The 18965-nt window shown below is 36.1% G+C and overlaps 1 pseudogene; it reads left to right on the top strand.

Moving 5' to 3' along the window:
• LOC136216645 (uncharacterized) overlaps window positions 1-18965 on the top strand; it is an 82208-nt pseudogene that overhangs the window by 8444 nt on the left and 54799 nt on the right.

Raw genomic sequence — 18965 nt, 5'->3', positions numbered from 1 at the left:
TATGATTCCGATGATATCAAAAACAGCCTCTAATCGGGGTTGTAATGTGGTTAGAGGGTTAAAGGTACAACAAGGGTTATTAGTTCTAGCGCTACAAAAACAAAGTTTAAATGGCCTTAGCAAATATGAAGTGATTGAGCTTTTTATTCATCCCTTATTATTTGCTTTTTGGGATGTTTTCTTGAGACGTTTTTTATTTTTAAGAACTGGGGAATGAAGTTCTTCCCTTTTGTTCGTCTCTTTTCTTTTCTTTTTCTTTTTATGTTTTTCTCTTTTTTTTTTCTTTTTGGGATAGTGGTGCTCATTCACTTCTTAGCCTTTTGACTTGCTACTTTGATGCCATAAACAAAGATAAAGCGCTAGAAACGACAAAGACTCGATGTGAGCTTTGCAAAAACTTTGGGTTAGGTAGCAAGCCAAGTTGTGGCTTGCAAAAATAGGTTAGAACGAAAGAAAAATCTATAAACTACAAAAATACAGGCTCAAAGGGGCTTCCTAGAGTGGATGAAAAAGAAAAAATAAGGTAAAGAAAAGGGTTAGTTCTAATGAGGCTGATTCATCGTTTATCATCTCAAACCATTGCATGTAGGTTCAACATAGTATTAGGCGCAAAATCTGTAATCTTCCACAAGTCAAAGCATTCACACAAAAATGTCAAGAAAAAGAGCTTTTTGATGTTCGCTATTAGGCTCAAATTCAACTCACAATTCTTTGGGTTTCAATTTTGTGTTTACTAGTTTTCCCCAAACTCAAGTTTAATGTTGCATGCCTTCAATTCTTAAGTTATCTACCTAAGTAATGATTTTAGCATTTCTTCAAAAGTAGGGTCTAAATGCAAACCTTAGCTCATGCTTTTACAGATATAAGAGTTGTGTCCCACACCTAAACTAGTTGTCATGCAATTTTAGATTCGGTTATCAGCCCTCAAAGACAAATAATGAAGTTTAGATTCGAAGGAGGTTCACGGTTTTAGGTCCTAAACACACAAAAACATAAATAAAACCTCAAAACGCTAAACTAAACTAGACACGACGCAACAAAAATTAAAAATTTATACAAATTTTTGTAAGTTTGTCTACCCCTCCTCCTCACACTTAAAATATGCAATAAGTTCCAACATTGCATCTAAAACCATCAAACGCATGTGCAAAAAGTTAGGGTGGAGAAGACAACTTACTAACCAAAGTTAAAGACAGAAATCTATAATTGAATTAAAAAGAAAAACAAACCTAGAAAAAGTTTAATCCAAACTTGGGTTGCCTCCCAAGAAGCACTACTTTATAGTCGGTTAGCTCGACATGGAGTTCCTTCCTAGGTGTAAGCTTCTACTCGCGTTAGGAACTCGAACTCCTTGAGAAATAACCCGTACCTATAAAATGGATTAAGAGCCTCTAATAACTTTAATGAAAGCAGGAGGTCGAATTTAAACATATTATGAAAAAGTTTGGTTTGCTCCCTTTTGGATTCTCGTGGTAGGTCGAAGAGAATGAAAATTTCTGAGCATGAAGCAAACCTAAACTTTTCTAATTTTTGAGGAAAAGGTAGTTGAGATACACAAGTTTTGATTTGATCTTTTATCTCTATCACATGATTTAGAATTTCAGATTTTGAACCGGGGTTGCTTACCGCTTCCGGTTCCTCACTTACCTCGAGTGATGCATGTGATAGTGGACTTGGTTCTACCTTTTTGTCATTCCTCAAGGAGATGGCTTGAGCTGATTCCCTTTGTGGGATTTCTATGTTTTCCTTTATGCCTGGGAGAGCATCTCGGGATTGCTCTTGCATCTCATGGTTTATTTGAGCCAATTGGTTGCTCAAGTCCTTGTAAACCTCCTCGTTGATTGTAAGTCGGGCTGATATTCCTTTCAAAAGGGACAGCACCTCATCTCGTGAGCTAGAGGGTTGTGGAGGAACTTGGCTTGCTTGTTCGTAAGGGAACATTCCCAATTCGTTTTCCCTGTGCTCATTAACAAACCTATTTGGAGGCCTCAACATGTTAGGGTTCCCGTAGGACAGATTTGAGTGTTGAGGTCTCCTCCAATCACTACCATAAAAGCTGTAAGAATTGGGGTTAGAATTATACCTTTGGTGATTACCCACAAAACTTACACTTTCATTGGTGTTGAGGCTCAGTTTCGTCATCAAGATGTCCATTTTCTCATTTAAGTCGGCCATGGAGGGATTGGGAGCCTCATTCTCCAGGGCATGAATGTATTGTCTTGATGGGATAGTAAACTTTTGAGCTTGCCACTCGACTCTTTCTTGCCAATTCATTGATCAGAGAATGCTGAGAAAAAGTGAAGTTCTAGCACAAAAGTTGATAAGTAAAAGTATATAGAACAAATACAAAAGATATGAACAAGTATAGAAGTTATAAAGAATTATATATAAACAAGTATAAACAATATAAACAAAGGATATTCACAAGGAATGCCTAAACTAACAAATCGACCTTTGGTTCGATATTGCAGAAGAAATAAATCCCCGGCAACGGCGCCAAAAACTTGATTATTGGCGGTTGTCGAGTATTTATAGAATTAATCTACTTTCCCCGGCAACGGCGCCAAAAACTTGATGCGGTTTCTGCGAAACCTCACTAAGGGATAAGTGTACCCCGTCGTTATCAAGTAATAAATTTCTGGTTTAAGTCCAGGTTATCGTCCACAGGATTTATTTCTGCAAGTACCGAGCTACTCGATCTCGGATGTTATTTAGGCTTAGGGGGGTTTGAGTTGGTTTGTTTATATTAATCTACTCCTAGGTTGAATTATACTAATCCTAGCTAAGTTATCTAATTCTAGCTAAGTTATTCTACGCCTAACTAAGTTACTCTACCCCTAATTGATCTTTTACCAATGCAATTAACCGAATGAACATGAAGGGATACGATGATAATGAAAATAGAATGTTTAAACAATTGAATTGAAACTAAGTCACTTGTGTCCAAGGCGATTAACCCGACCTATCCTCCTAAAGTCCCTAGTTTGTGATTCCCTTGTAAGGCCGAAACTAGCTCTAAGGCTCAGTAATTTGGGCTTATTCTTCTATAGGGTCGTCAATCCTATAGGCACTGACTAGGTCAAATTCAGCTCGCAATATGTGCCAACCTAATTTTGGGATTATCGAATGAGTTAAACCAATAAGACAAAGATTAAAACATCAAAACAATTGAATAAACAAGAACTATAATATATATCAAAGATGGAAACATTGTCACGAAGTTACAATAAACCTAGAATTCATAGCATGTATCAGAGGCTAGACAGAATGTAAAAGAAGAAAAATCCCTTTCAGGAAACCTGTCTACCAATGCAGGCGTCTTTCTAGTTCTTAAGGATGGAGCTTGAGCAATCCTTGGTGAATGGAGCTTCGGAGGTGTCTTCAATGGAGGTTTGAAGGATATGGAGGAGGTGGATAGGATTTCTCAAGAGGAAAAACTAAGAAAATTACAAAGGAAAAAGATGTCTAATTTACATTGGAAAAATCCTATTTATAGACGCGGCTCGGGCCTCTTTTTGACCTATTTTCGTGTCTTTATTGGTGTAGGAAGACGTGGGGTCCATCGTGGCTTCGTGGGGGCGGAATTGGTCTTTTTGACCAATTCCCGCAGGTCTGCTTACCGAGCAGGGCTGCTCGCGACGAGCAGGCGCCTGGCGCCCTGCTCGGCGAGCAGAAATGGCCCACGGGGCCCTGCTCGTCGAGCGTTTTCGCCCGGCATGCTCTCGATTTCTTGCCGAGTACCCTTGATGTCCTTTTTCGCCCGAACTTACACCTGCGCACGTATAGAAACTCCAGATAACATTAGTCCGAAAGCTAAATTGATCCGTCAATCGCTTATTTTGAGGAAATGCTTCGTTTGGTGCGACTTTTGACGGACCAATTAGCTTCAAAAGATAACGGAATTATACTATGCATGCTATTTCGGCCGTATTTGCCTAAATTGATCATAAAACGAGCCTAAACGACGAAAAGTAAACAGAACGTTTCCAATTTCTAACTAACTCACACAAAAGCATTTAAATGCGAGAATTGCTCGCTTATTAACTAAATAACGCTAAAACCCGTCCAAAACCGTACCCAAAGATGGGGGTTTTTGACCCCTATCACCCAACTAATACTGAGTTGGGTACACATAAAGAATAAGAACAAGCTGACCAACTTAATGCTGATCAAGAAGAAACTTCTCCCTCTCACCCAGGAGAGTCTATCCAAGCTGACACTCCTCCTCGCAGAAGAAGATTAATCAAGGCAAGTCAGAAAACTGTCATTGACTTACCTGTTCAAAAGTCGACTAAAGATCCTTCCTCTCTTAAGCTGAGGTTTTTTAGTAAGAAAACCCCTTCTTCTCAACAAGCTTCTCTTGAAAAGCAAGCCTCTGTTTCTTCACCAAAGGAACAAGCCGACTTGAATGCTTCTGCAAACTCAACGAGTCAGATCGAGCAAGTTCTCGTTAATGCTGTTGCTCCAAGAACCGTGCTGACTCAGAATATTCCTGCACCAATCATCACTGACAGCATTAGGATTACTACTTCACCGACCATCACTACTGCCGATCAATCCTCTCTCCCAGAAAATCAAGTACAGCTTGAAAACACACTTCCAGTCACTGACCCTATCATAACTCTGACTCCTCCACAAACTGGTCAAACTGAGGAAACTAGGCAACATGATGATGAAACCCTCAACTATCTACATACCACCGAGACTGGTAGAAAACTCATCAACTCGGTGCAGTCATTCATTAAGGACATTCATCAATCTGCTGAACCTACTGCTGGGTCGAGTAACAATGCATCAGCTCAGCTGTCCCAAGTCACTTAGCTCTTAAATGAGGTTAAAGGACTGAAGGATCTGCTAAGTGATATGATTTCAATTCAATCACATCAGCCCAAGCAAGACTCAATAACGAAGCTGGCTGAGCTCCAACTGACAACTGTTCAACATCTTAACACTCTTCAAGGCCAATTCCAGACCTTGTCAGCTGCGAATACTCAGTATGCCACTTCTGATGAAGTAAAGATGCTCTTTTCCCAGCTTCACACTGAGCAAATCAAGACCAACAATCATGTGGCCTCCTACTCTCAATGCTCGGTGGAGAAAATAAGCGAAGCAGTTCGTTTGCTGAACTTAAATAAACAGGAGATGGACACTGACCAAATGAAGCAAAATAGATATTGGTCAACTCTCAAAGGATCTTCACTCATGTGCGTCATAACAATCTCCAACGTCAATATTATGACACAGCCTTGCTGAAGACCTTTCATCAAGTTTTTGCTGCATTGACAGATTCAATTACTTGGGTAGGTAAGTCTCAAGCCTACGTACTGGAACTACTCAGCGCCGCTAAAATCGGCATACCAAAAGAGGTCTTGAATGAAGGCGTTATTGTCTTTGATGGCATTAATGAAAGCGCTGATAAACTTAAGGAGCTGTCCGCCGTGCTAACCGCCGCTGTCTTAACCGACTCTTTTAGAATTCCTGCTCCTCCCGATGCTGACAAAACGGGGGAGAAAGAACAGGCTAGAACTCAGCAGGAGGCTCCTAGAAGCAGTCAGTCCAAGCAAAAGAAAAAGAAGTAGAAATAGGCTAGGCTTAGTCTTTAACTTAGTCTGTAGCCCTATGTTCTTTTATGATCATCTTTTTTCTATGTATGCTGACTACTTTACTTTAATACAATACTTGCATCTTTTATCTTAACTTGAGTCATTTCATATGATGTTGAGTATTATGTTGTTATGTATCTTCAATTACATCAACTGTGTTTACTGTCTATAATACTTGTTGATTGTATCCCATGCTGATCATATGTTTGACATTATCTTGTATGTTTATAAAACACTGTCTCATAAAACCCATTGAACAAAATGTTTACTCAGTGCTCTCTGAATGTTACACCTTCCGCTTAATACTGAGTAAAATAGAATATGTTCCATGAGCTGACCTATATCTGAAAACTGACCTTAGACCTACTTGATTAAACCTTAGAATGTTTAAGAGCTAAACTAAGTCAGTAGCTCAACCCTGACGGGGGAGTTTGCTAAGTAATAATAGGTCAACTATCATGGGGGAGCTCAACACAGAGTTCCTCGCTGAATAGTTTTGCCAACATCAAAATGGGGGAGTTTGTTGAAACACCTTTCCACATGATTTTGATTTGACAAAATTATTTAAGTAAAATTAAATATATTCTAAACACACTAAGTTTAAATGCTTTGATTTATTACCCACTGAGCTGTGTTTGTTCAATGTTGAGTTAAAATTATTTATAAGACATAAGGAGTAAAAGGCCAAAGCCCAATACGGAAGTCAAAGCCCAAGTCAAACAGATCAAGACAACTCGGCCCGCGTGTATGAAACGCTGTCGTTATAATCAAAACGCAACTCAGCAAGAGAAGGATCTAGAAGACCTTCGTTGAACAACTTCGGAGTGAAGCCGCTGAGTTGAATCGACAAAGAGTACGAGATAGCAACTGAGCAAGAACAACTTCCAGACAAAGTAATCCAACTTTGGGTAAAGTTCAGAAGACACAGAACGATGTCTAGTTGACCTTACCATAAATGGAGACACTCTGCCGAGCTGACTTAAAGCTGCTCAACACTGACCGAGGATAGAAGATACTCAAATCTGATTGGTCGAGAGCTCTGAGCAAGACTGAGTGACAATGACAGGAAGCCGTTTCCCTCCAACGGTTATTTCGAAATTCGAAATGACCGATGCCTCAGACGTCTCTATAAATAGAGCCCTTCAGTTGCTTCATTCGCAACAGAACTTGATCAAGCCATTACGCTGACCAAAATTCTACTCAAAGTTCTGCAAGAAAAAGCAAAGAATATTCTTACACCAAATTTCATATCTTTTGTGTAAAAGTCTAGAGTGATTATTCAATCATCTAAGGTGTCTTAGCAATTGTTGTTTAGGACAAATCTTTATCATTTCTAGAGATTAGAAAGGAGAGGCTGAGTACTCGGTTATAGTACTCAGCGTGAGATTAGGAGTGAGTACAGGTATAGAGGAAGGTACTCTTGTTATACTCAGCTTCTAAGTTGTAAAAGGTTTGATGCTCTACCGTTAAAAAGCTCAGTAGAGAATTCGAAATCTCGGAACGTGTTCCGGGGACAGGACGTAGGCTTGGAGGCCGAACCTGGATAATTCTGCTGAGTAATATCTTTCTAACCTTAAACTCCTTAATATATATATTGCTTGCTTAATCAAAACTGACCAAGTAAAGAGGTCAAGCTGAGTTGTGTGCATTGAGTGTTTGAGTTCAGGAATAGACTCAAAGTGCTATCTCCTGACTAAACAAAAGAAGCTGACTTAGTCACCAGTTGACTAAGCTAGTGTCTTATTTACTCAGCGCGCTGTGTAATCCTTTTTCAAAGAAAAAGAAGTCAGCCTTAACGTATTAAAATTTTGAATAGTTCCTATCCCCCCCTTGGAACTAACTTGTTACGTTATAAGCGACCAACAGTTTTTGCATGTGATAAGTTTAGGTCATACTTGTTAGGTTCAAAAGTTATTATTTATACTGATCACGTAGCTTTAAGATATTTATTTGCTAAGAAAGATGCAAAACCACGTCTAATTAGATGAGTTTTATTGTTACAAGAATTTGATATAGAAATTAAAGACCAAAAAGGAGTAGAAAACCTTGTCGCCGATGATCTATCAAGACTCGAAGATGAAAACGCTCCTATAGGTGAGACTATCGGTATACGAGATGATTTCCCTGATGAATATCTCTATCAAATAAAAAGTGTCATGTCGCCATGGTATGCGGATATTGCAAATTATCTTGCAGCCAACATTGTTCCGGAAGGATTAACTTTCCAACAAAAGAAGAAATTCTTCTTTGACATTAAACAGTATTTTTGGGAAGATCCTTTCTTGTTCAGAACTTGTGGTGACGGGATAATTAGGAGATGCGTTAGTGAAACTTAATATGAGTCTATAATATCGGAATGCCATTCTAGCTCGTATGGGGGACATAACGGCGTTTGTAAGACAGTAGCCAGGATATTTGAATGTGGATTCTTTTGGCCTACATTGTTTAAAGATGTCCGTTCATTTATTATTCGTTGTGACAAGTGCCAAAGAATAGGAAATTTAGGCAGAAAAGATGAGATGCCCCTTACAAACATGTTAGAAGTTGAAGTCTTCGACATGTGGGGAATAGATTTTATGGGACCTTTTCCCCCTTCTAATGGTAAAACTTACATATTAGTCGCCGTAGATTATGTTTCAAAGTGGGTTGAAGCAATTGCAACCCCGACGAACGATTCTAAGGTTGTTGTTGGTTTTCTTGAAGATATATTTTGTAGATTTGGTTGTCCTAGAGTCATTGTAAGTGATGGAGGTACCCATTTTATAAACCGAAGTTTTGATATACTTATGAAAAAATATGGAGTACGCCACCGCGTGTCAACGCCCTACCATCCTCAATCGAATGGTCAGGCAGAGATATCAAATAAAGAACTCAAATGGATTCTAGAGAAAACAGTTTCGTCTTCAAGAAAAGACTAGTCTCGTAAACTGAACAATGCGTTATGGGCATACCGTACTGCATTTAAAACACCAATAGGAATGAGTCCATACCGATTAGTGTATGGGAAGGCATGTCATTTGCCAGTCGAACTAGAACACAAAGCCTATTGGGCTATTAGGGAACTTAACTTTAATTTGCAACAAGCAGGTAAGAAACGTTTGCTCAACTTAAATGAGTTAGACGAGTTACGTCATCTATCTTACGAAAATGCGAAAATATATAAAGAAAAAGTGAAAAAATGGCATGACGCCAAGATTAAAGTCAAAAGCTTTAACATTGGGGACAAGGTGCTGTTGTTTAATTCACGGCTCCGGTTATTTCCAGGTAAACTTAAGTCCAGATGGACAGGACCATATCTAGTCATTAAAGTATTTGATTATGGCTCTTTAGAACTTGAAGGACCTGACGGCGTTCGTTTCAAAGTTAATGGTAATAGATGTAAGATCTGTTACGAAAATGTTTCAAACGAAGAAATTGCGTTCGTGACACATTTTTCTGACGATTAATTCATTTAGATTTAATGTACTTTATTTATTTTTATTTTATTTTATTTTGTTTCGTTTTGTTAGTTTTAATAAGTTTTAATGATTTTTGATTTAGTTTAAATTTTTACACATGCCAATTTTATGATTTTTAATTATTAATAGACTTTATATTAAGGTTTAGATACATAAAAATATGTTTAAGTCATGCTTTTATTTTATTTTTAGGCCTTTAGTACGAATTAGGAGAAATTTGGTGATTCTCAGCCGAGAATTTGGAATTCTCAGTTGAGAATTCACATTTTCAGAATTCTCCAAACATGTAAGGTTTTTTCTGAACTTACCGAGAATTTATATTCTCGGCCGAGAATCAGACACATAGGGTTTCGACGCCTGATTTCCGCAAGGAAATCAGCGTGTCGCGACCGAGAATTAGGAATCTCGGTCGCGACACGGGAATTTTCTGCACCATCAGACCTGTATCTTCTTCTACCTGTAGACACAACTTTTCAATATCGAAAAATTGAGTTTCTTCAACTTTTAGAGGTATGATTTTATGCCTTTTCGCATCAAAACAACACCTCATTTCGTCCTAAAATCCTATAAATAAATCATAGAGGATCAAAGTTTTGTTACATTCTTTTCATCTCTATCAGAACAAAATTCTGATTTTCTCAAAACACCATTGTTAACTAAGTTACAGAACCCTTATTCCTTTTCTCAAAATCATGACTACTAAACACAAATCCCCTAGGAAAAATGTTGCTTCAAGCAATAAACATCCCGACTTATCCAAGCGATATGGTGCGCCATTTCCTATCTTCAATCATGATGAAGGCAGGCGCTACTGGAGGCTTCGTTACAAGTTCTTCGTCGGAATGTTATATATGGATGAGTTTTTTAATAAACAACTCGGAATAAGCGATGACATGTGTCGCTATTTGGAACGCTTAGGATGGACAAAATTTGCCAACATGCGATTTCCTATAATTGGCGATTGGATTCTCGAGTTTTTCTGTACCGTTCGTTTCGTTAACAAACGATGGGTGCGTCTTAGTTTTCATCGAGATAGTGAAATATTTACTTTCGGATATCCCGAGTTGAATGACTGGTTTGGTTTTCCCCCGAGGGACACAATCAAACGTCATCCTGGCAAAGATATGACATCCACAGACATATGGAGAATGCTCACTGGATTATGACGTTCCAATCCTAGACTCGCCTACAATCAATCTTTTCACTCCAATTCAATGATGTATCTACACAAGTTTCTGTGTCATAGTCTGTTCGGTCGCACATTTAGCAGTGTGGTCTGCGACACCAACTTATATGTCCTTGGGGATATATTCTAAGAAAATACAGTTGATTCTTCAAAAATTCTGATGGAGGGTCTTGTTGCCGCTTCTCGATCCAAGGATAAAAAGATTGGATTCAGGAATATAATTTGCGGAATAATTCTCGGTACCAAGGGTACTATTACTGTTCCTTGGAGTGAGGATGAATCTTTTCCGACACTAGACTATGAGTTTTTGGAATATGAAGGTCTAGTGAAACGTGTCTTTCGAGCAGGCCCGCATTTTCTTTCTGCACCAAAACGTCAAGCTTTCGTGCAGTTGAAAATTGACCGCTATAGGGCTAGAGAAATCCCGATTGATAGGGATGAGTATATAGAATAGTTTAGGTTTATAAGTTTTATTTTGTAAATATTTATGTATTTTGTGTTATTTAATTTCATTCTTTGTTTTTTATGTTTTGTTTCAATTTTTGTACATATATGTTGATTCAATAAAAATTTCTATTCATTTTAGTTCATTTCTTGATTTGACCATAGTTAATATATATTTGTTCCATTTCCTATGTGATTATGGATAAATCTATACTAAGTCCATTTTATGTTGACCAATTCTAATTATTCTTGCTCAAATGGAAATAGCAAATACTTACAATGAACTAGTATGGTTTTTCTTAATCAACACATATGTTCACACTTAATCAAAATTCATATACTTAATCTATTTTTATTGTGTTCAATACATTCAGATCTAACTCAATTAATTAATGCATGAACTTGTATTTATTTGCACTTAACATGATTCATTTAACTCATATACATAAATGTGCATTAATGTTTCATTAAATCTTATTATGCCATTTATTTCTCTTTATTTTTCTAATTAATAAGGATAAACCTTTGGTTTTCCTTATATTTAATGTTATTCATTTAAGTTTTTAAGTGCAGGTACAGTTTTAATTTAATTCAGGACACAATTAATCAAAAATATTGCACAAACCAAGTCAAAACACACATAATCAGCCACAATTGACCGATTCTCGGCCAAGAATTATATATTCTCGGTAAGTCCAGCAAAATCAGGCCGAATTCAGAGCAAAACATTCTCTGAAATTCGTGTGTTGCAACCGCATTTCATTCCGGATTTTTGACATATTTTTGGCCTATTCCCATTCCTACTCAACCTCTACATCTCCCTATATCATCCTATATAAACCTACTCCTTACACAAACCTCACATCACCTCAATTTTTACCCAATCACCTACTCTAAACTCTTCCCTATAAATTACTTTTACTCTTCCCAATTTATTCTTTACCCATGAATAAGAAGAAGACATCAATTTAACCATGAATAAGAAGAAGACATCAATTTCCTTTAGGAATAATGGTGTAACTTATACCATAGATTATGAGGGTATGGGGAATATGTTTGGTTTCCCTATTAGTGATTTTTATGACAAGCCTAAGGATTTTGATAACGACTCTATTTGGCAAACTCTTTCGGATCAAGAATATTTTAACTCCAAAAATACCTCAAGCAAGTTGATTAAGGACAATTGTGTGTTCTTCTTTCACAAATTTCTGAGTTTTTCATTATTTGGTCGTGTTGAGAGCTCCAAAATTCAAGTTCGGGATTTGTTCGTTTTGGATAGTTTGTTTAAGGGTTTGAGGGTTGATAGCATCGGTATGCTATTTGACAATTTATTTCGTGCTTCGAGGGCTCATACCATTCAAGTCCCTCTTGGTAATTTTATCACTGCTATTATTTTGGGAGCACGGGGTGAATTGGCCGATTATGACATGTCCACCTACCATGGGTATGTTCTGATTTTGGACATTTCGGCGCTTGAGAGGGCTCACTTATTACTTACTTCGGTTCCTCCTATTTTTATTTCATATGCTTCTCGTATTGCCCATCTTCGTGGCACTATGGGTGGAGGAGCTTCAAGTTCCTAATTTGTAGGTACCAAAGAAGGAGGTGCGACGGAAGGCGAGGAAGATGCACCGCAAGCTCAACCACAACCCCAAGCACCTCAAGATGATGATCCGGTGGGTTTAAGGCGGATTTGAACCAAATCAATTCCAATAATCGCCAAATGAATTTACGAATTGATGATTTGGTGGAGAATAATATGGTGATGAATGACAACCTCAATACTTTGAGGCGTGAGCACAGGTCTACTCGGCATCGGATGCTTTCGTTTTTCCGTTGCCGCAATGTGGAAACTTCACCAACACCTCCGGATTCCCCGCCTCATGCTTAGGTTTTATCTTTTCTTTTTATCTTATTATGTTGTTTTTAAATTTCAGTTTGGCACAATATTACTATTTATTATGTTTCATAAAATTTTAATTCTATGTTAAATGCTTTTTATTTGCTAAATTTCTATTTTATTTCGTTTGCTTTATTTCGTTCCTATTTTTCATGTTATATCCATATTTGCACCAATGAGGACATGGTCCAATTTAAGTGTGGGAGGAGATATACATATATCATTTATATACATACGAATAAATGCAACGAATAAATTTGATAAGCAACATTTATAAATGCAACACTTACATTTATAAATGCAACACTTATTTTATGCAAATGCAACATATATTGCAACACAATTTCTTTAACATTATTTTTCATAACTTTACATTTTTATATGTTTACTTATGATTATTTTTAGGTTATCATTATCCTTAGAAATAATATTTCTATACGGGTAATAATTTTTAAATTTTTTCACAAATCTCCGATACGATTTTAAGTAAAAACGTCTCGAGTGAATGTATTTAAGTTAATAAAATTCTTTATTTTACCTCTATTTTATATCATGCAATTCATGATACAATAAATCTTATTTTAAATTTTCAATTAGGTTTATAGGCATTAAATTGAACTAACAATTTTAGCTCGGTTTGATTTCGTCTTACATTAACACCAATTGAAGTTTTTAAGGAAACTTTAGCCATAATACATGTTGAATCTTAAGTCAATATAGGATGAATGTGCTATCTTTCTTTTTTCCAATTTACAAATTAAATTTTATAATTCATATTAATTAATCAATTAGTTGAATTCTTAACTTTTGGCAACGATTGAGACCAACCTTATCACAATCGAGGTATGAATGGGAAGAAAATTAAGTACCATTTACTTTTGGCCACGGTTGCGACCACCCTTATCACAATCGAGGTATGGAAGGAACGTTTAAAAAAAAAATATAAATTAAGCGTGTTTAAGTTTAAAGTAATGATTGCGTCCACCCATGGCATGGTCGGTACCTCTTAAGCAAACACTAAGCAATAAAATACGTATAAGGTTACGATCAAGACCACCCTTATCTCGGGCGTAACTAGCAAATAAGATTAACTCAAGTACTTATTCATCTAATATATTTCATATATTAGTTTAGGTTTGGGAAAGGAAATTTTGTGCTTTGAAATGCCTTGAGACGAAAGACTCAATAACATGCGTGCTTATATCGTCCCGAATACTTCAATTCAAAATTGAAAATACAAGACGAATGATGTATCATATTTATACTAAATTAGTTTGATATTTTGCGTATAAATTTACCATGCGAAGTTAATCTTTTCGGCTTAACTAATTTAAAAAGTAAAACAGAGATATATGTTTTATTTTCATAAAGAGATTAGTTAAAGAATAAATTCAGTGAAATTTTGCTCGGGGACTAGCAAAAGATTAAGTGTGGAGATTTGTTAAGCCCAAAATATACCTAAAATATCATTAATATTTACATCAGTTTTGCTTCGAATTCATACTATTTATATCTATTTAGAGTACTTTTACATTTGAATATATTTCTTTCTTACAAGGTACCTAAATGTTTGGTAAAATCCAAATAGGAACGAAAAGAGGTTAAAAACAGAATAAAAACCCTACAAAAGGAGTCACAGACGACGAAGATCAATTACACCAAAACGAGGACAAAGACGAAGTCAGAAACAGAGAAAAATGCCAAATTCTTGATCGCGACACGCGTCGTCCAGATCTCCCTCCCTTTCATTCGAAGACCAAATAATTTCTCCCCCATTCTTGGCCGAGAATTTGCATTCTCGGCAAGTTCAGAAATTCCTGGAGAGCCATTCGCACACATTCGTTTTCGACGAAACGCGTTCGTTCGGGTGGATAAAAACATCTCTTCGTAGAGGATACGACCCTTCACAACGGACACGACACTTCAATCACGACTCTTCAACATCTATAAATAAAGAGTTGATGGAGAGTTGGAGATATAGAAAAAAGAGAAGATTAGTATAGAATTAATGCAGGAATTCTGAGTCAAGCGATTCGGAATTTAGAGTTCATTTCTATAAAAAACAATATGATGTACACACATTGTTTATTCAATAATTACAAACACGGTAGCATTTAGATTTGTTCATATTAGTTTACATTTTGGTTATAGCCGATCATATCTCTATTACGAAGTTACAGCGAGAAGATTGAGTAGAGGATCAGCCCTGAGTCTGACAAACTCTAACGAAACCCAAGGAAAGGATTGACAACCTGTTCACTTGCAAGCCGTCAAATGTTTTCATACTTCTTGTTCTCTGTAAACTTGTATCAAATTTATATTTCATCTAATAAAGTTCATTCTATTCGATAGATTTTTATGCAGCACTTTGATAAAGGATCCGAAGTGGATGCTGGTGTTTTCATTAAAACGTAGTTAAATTCAAAATCTTTACAAAGAAAGTTTGTTGGACACTTAGGCAAATTGATATCATCAGTAGAGTATCAATTTGATTAAGGTAGCGATCTAACCCGACCGTAGGAGGATTGACTGCAGTTCAAAGCCCTAAAATTAGAGGAATCGACGTTTATTTCATTGTTTTAATTTATGCAAAGTTTAAAGTTGTTTTCTTTGCTTAATGCAAACGAATATATTTATTCAATTTTCTAAAGAACTAAACGTTTCTGTTTTGTAAATTTATCCCTAAATCAGAAGTATTTTCTAACATTTGTTATACTCTATTCTAATTCTTATTCTAGCAATTTCAAAACCAAATCCGATATAACGATTTTCCATATTATAAACCTTAAAAGTAAATTTAACCAATTCAAAATAAGTTTTTATTAAAAAACGTTCCCTATGGGATCGATATCTTTTATTACTACAAGCGTATATCGTGCACTTGCGGAAATCGCTCAACAGTGAAGAATCATGTCTCTTTAAGATGATAACTCTTCAAGTGTTGTCCTGTTCCGTGAAGTAATGTATCGGCAAGTATATATGAGGCGAATGATGAAGAAAGAAGAATAAAGAGGACCGATCCATTTCGATGGCTCTCAAAGGTCCGTGATGCACCTGTGCTTCCTACTGAAACTAGTGCATCAAAAAGGGGTTGTTTATTTAAAGGTGCATGATATATTATCAAACAAACGAGCATTGTAAGATGCATTGGGAAAATACCCAGTTAAGATTATATTTAAATGGAGAGTGTATAAGTCTAACAAGTCCATGTTTGAAGTTAGATGTAGGCATGATGGAACATGTAAATGGCGTGCAAGAGGTATTGTGATACCCTTTTGCGATATATTTAGTCTACGAAGAATGAATGAAATGAAGAAACATGTGTCAGAGATTATATGTTACCACATCACAGACAAGTGGGGAAACGAGTTGCCGACATACTACTTGTAGCTATAAACTAACGAAAAAACACATCAAAAGCATAAACCCTAAACCAAAATCGCAGAAACAGAAAAAAAGATAAGTGAGAACCCTAAAACCAAGTGGAAATCGCATAAATAAAGTAATACATACATTCTTGCCGCTTTTTGCCATTGAAATCGATTTGAAAGAAGAAATGCAGAGATTCAATGACGCTAGAAATTTGCACAGATTGGGAATGAAACACACTTCGAGTTCGCAGACTAAAGATGAAGAAGAAGAAAGGGAAATTTGGCTAAGTTGTTATATATATATAAAGGATATTATGGGCAATTGATAATGAAACTTTCTAGATATGTAAGTTGTTTTTAAATGGGTCTTAATATGTAAACAAGCCTCTAATTTGCCCAGTTTTGTAATTTTTCCTTGTTTTTAAAGTCTATTATTATCAGTATCGTTAAATTTAGTTTAGTTCAACACCATTCATCAGTAGTATTCACTTCAGTTCAGTTCAGTCAAAAAGAACATGGTGTAGTTCTCATAAATATAAAAAAATATAAAAATATATAAAAAATTCCATATTATTCATGAGTTTCTATCGAGATTATTCATAAACATTGTAATCAAGCTTGTTCGTTAACTTGTCCACTCCAACTTGAACCGAGGTTTGTCATGTTAAAACTCAACTCGTTTAGGAGTCTCTAAATTACGCCAGCTGCTGATTTCCTTCAAATTTTTGCTGTCGTCATCTTAAAATGGCAGGAATCCATAATATTGTTCCTAACATTAGGCGGTGTGTTTTGACAAATTCAGCTTTGCCAAAATATATTGGCTTTTTCTTCATGTGGCTTACATAAGGGTGCTTTTAATACTTTGCAAGAAGCTAGTTAAGGACCAAAAATGTTTTTATATTAATTTTCGGCATACTTCTTCATTCTGAATGTTTTATGGACATGCAACCTGTTCGTATTACCATGTATTTTTAGTTCACCGATTAAATTAATAAGGTTGTGAGTATTCGAATGATTAATTATCATGATACCATGTCAATGAACCAATTAAACTAAAAACTTAAGGTAATTCTTAAAGCTCAATAATATCTTTTATATTAATTTTCAGTAGTTAAGAAATAATAATAAATAAACTTAATTTTATTATAAAAAATTTAAATTAAATGGTCGTGAGGGGGGTTTACCCACGATACACGAGAGAGAGAGAGAGGTCCATGATTATAAAAACGTAAATTATAATGTTTCCGACTCGTAATCATCCATTTCCGGGATTCTCGGATTGTTACGCATCAAATATCCCTAACGTTTTGGGTCAGGTGCAATTTTACCCCTAATGTTTGTAGCCAAGAGCAATTTTATCCCTAACCTTGATAAATCGGATAAATTTCAGACACTATTATAAAATACAGTCATTTTTTTCTTTATTTTGCACCAATTGCATATCAATTTTGTAATTTTGCACCAATTTTACCCCAACGTTGATAACTTGGATCAATTTCAGACACTATGATTCATGACCGAGAAGACAGTTTGATGAATTATTTCTCAAATTGACCCAATTTATCAACGTTAGGGGTAAAATTGCTCTTGGCTTCCAACATTAGAGATAAAATTGTACCATTTTAGACGTTAGGGATAAAATTGCTTCTGACCCAAAACATTAGGGGTATTTTTGCACTTTAACCCTTATTTTTGGACTTAATTTTTTTTTAATGGGATGAAAGGGGCCCGAATCATTTCGGGACTAAGGCTCTATTGTTGTTGTTGTTGTTGTTGATGAAAGGGGGTGGGGCAAATGCCCCCTCTGACCCACTACATCCGCCCCTGACTCATCGAATATCCTATTTACCCCTTAACTTTATAATAATGACCGATTTTAATACTGATCCCGACTACACATATGGTATCATATTAATTAAAGCTGATGTGCATTATCTGAGTAGAGAAATGAGTAGTAATTCATAATATTTTCTATAAGCAATATTATTTTTTATTTATAAGCATTCAAAATGAGTCTATCTTTATATTATAATACGATTTTAAATTGATTTCGATTCTCATATGCCTTCATATTATATAAACAAATTTTCAAAACAAGATGATTGCTTTTTTTCTTCTTATTCATTTTCAGTTTGGTTTATAGTAAAAAATATAGTCAGCTTCAGATGTAATGTATTTCAATTTTTTGTATTATATTTAAAGAAACGGTGCTTGGTGACCTAATGTTTTATTAAATTATTATCATGACATAATGCAGCAACATACAATATACAAAGTAAAAGACATGTGTAATATGTATTAATTTTACAACAAAAAAAAAAAAGTTTAAAGTTGAAAAAACTAGGTAAAAGTCTTAAAAAAGAAAAAAACTAATTTAGTTTCGCATGGGTAGAATTTTTTTATTCAAATGGAGGACGTTTGCTTTTTTGCGATCAGAAAATGAGTGGGGTTCTACGCCTACCAATGAGGGCTAAGTTCACTTCACGGGTTTCCTTTGTGATCCCGACATGCCTAATAGATTGAAGGGAAAATTCTACCGAACGACAATTAGACCAGCATTGTTATATGGTACGGAGTGTTGGGCAGTGAAACACTGCCACATCCATAAGATGTCGGTGGCGGAGATGCGTATGTTGAGATGGATGTGTGGTCATACGAGAAAGGACCGGGTGCGTAATGAAATAATTAGGACAAAAGTAGGAGTCACATCTATTGAGAATAAAATGAGAGAAAACCGACTAAGGTGGTTTGGTCATGTGAGACGTAGAGCGCTTGATGTGCCGGTTAGGAGAACCGAAGAGTGGCAAAGGGATGTAGTGGTGAGGGGTAGGGGAAGACCTAAGCAAACTTGGAGGAGGGTGATCGAGAGTGATATGAGTTTACTGGGAATTGAGGAAAATATGGTAGTGGATAGGACGGAGTGGAGGGAGCGAATCTGTGTCGCTGACACGGCTTGATTTTCAAGGTTTTATATGATGGTTCATGTTAGCCGACCCCGAATCA

This window comes from Euphorbia lathyris, chromosome 1, assembly GCF_963576675.1.
Source record: "Euphorbia lathyris chromosome 1, ddEupLath1.1, whole genome shotgun sequence".
Classification (NCBI taxonomy): domain Eukaryota; kingdom Viridiplantae; phylum Streptophyta; class Magnoliopsida; order Malpighiales; family Euphorbiaceae; genus Euphorbia; species Euphorbia lathyris.
Note: the sequence above shows the minus strand (reverse complement) of the source record. Positions and strands in the feature narration are given on the sequence as shown.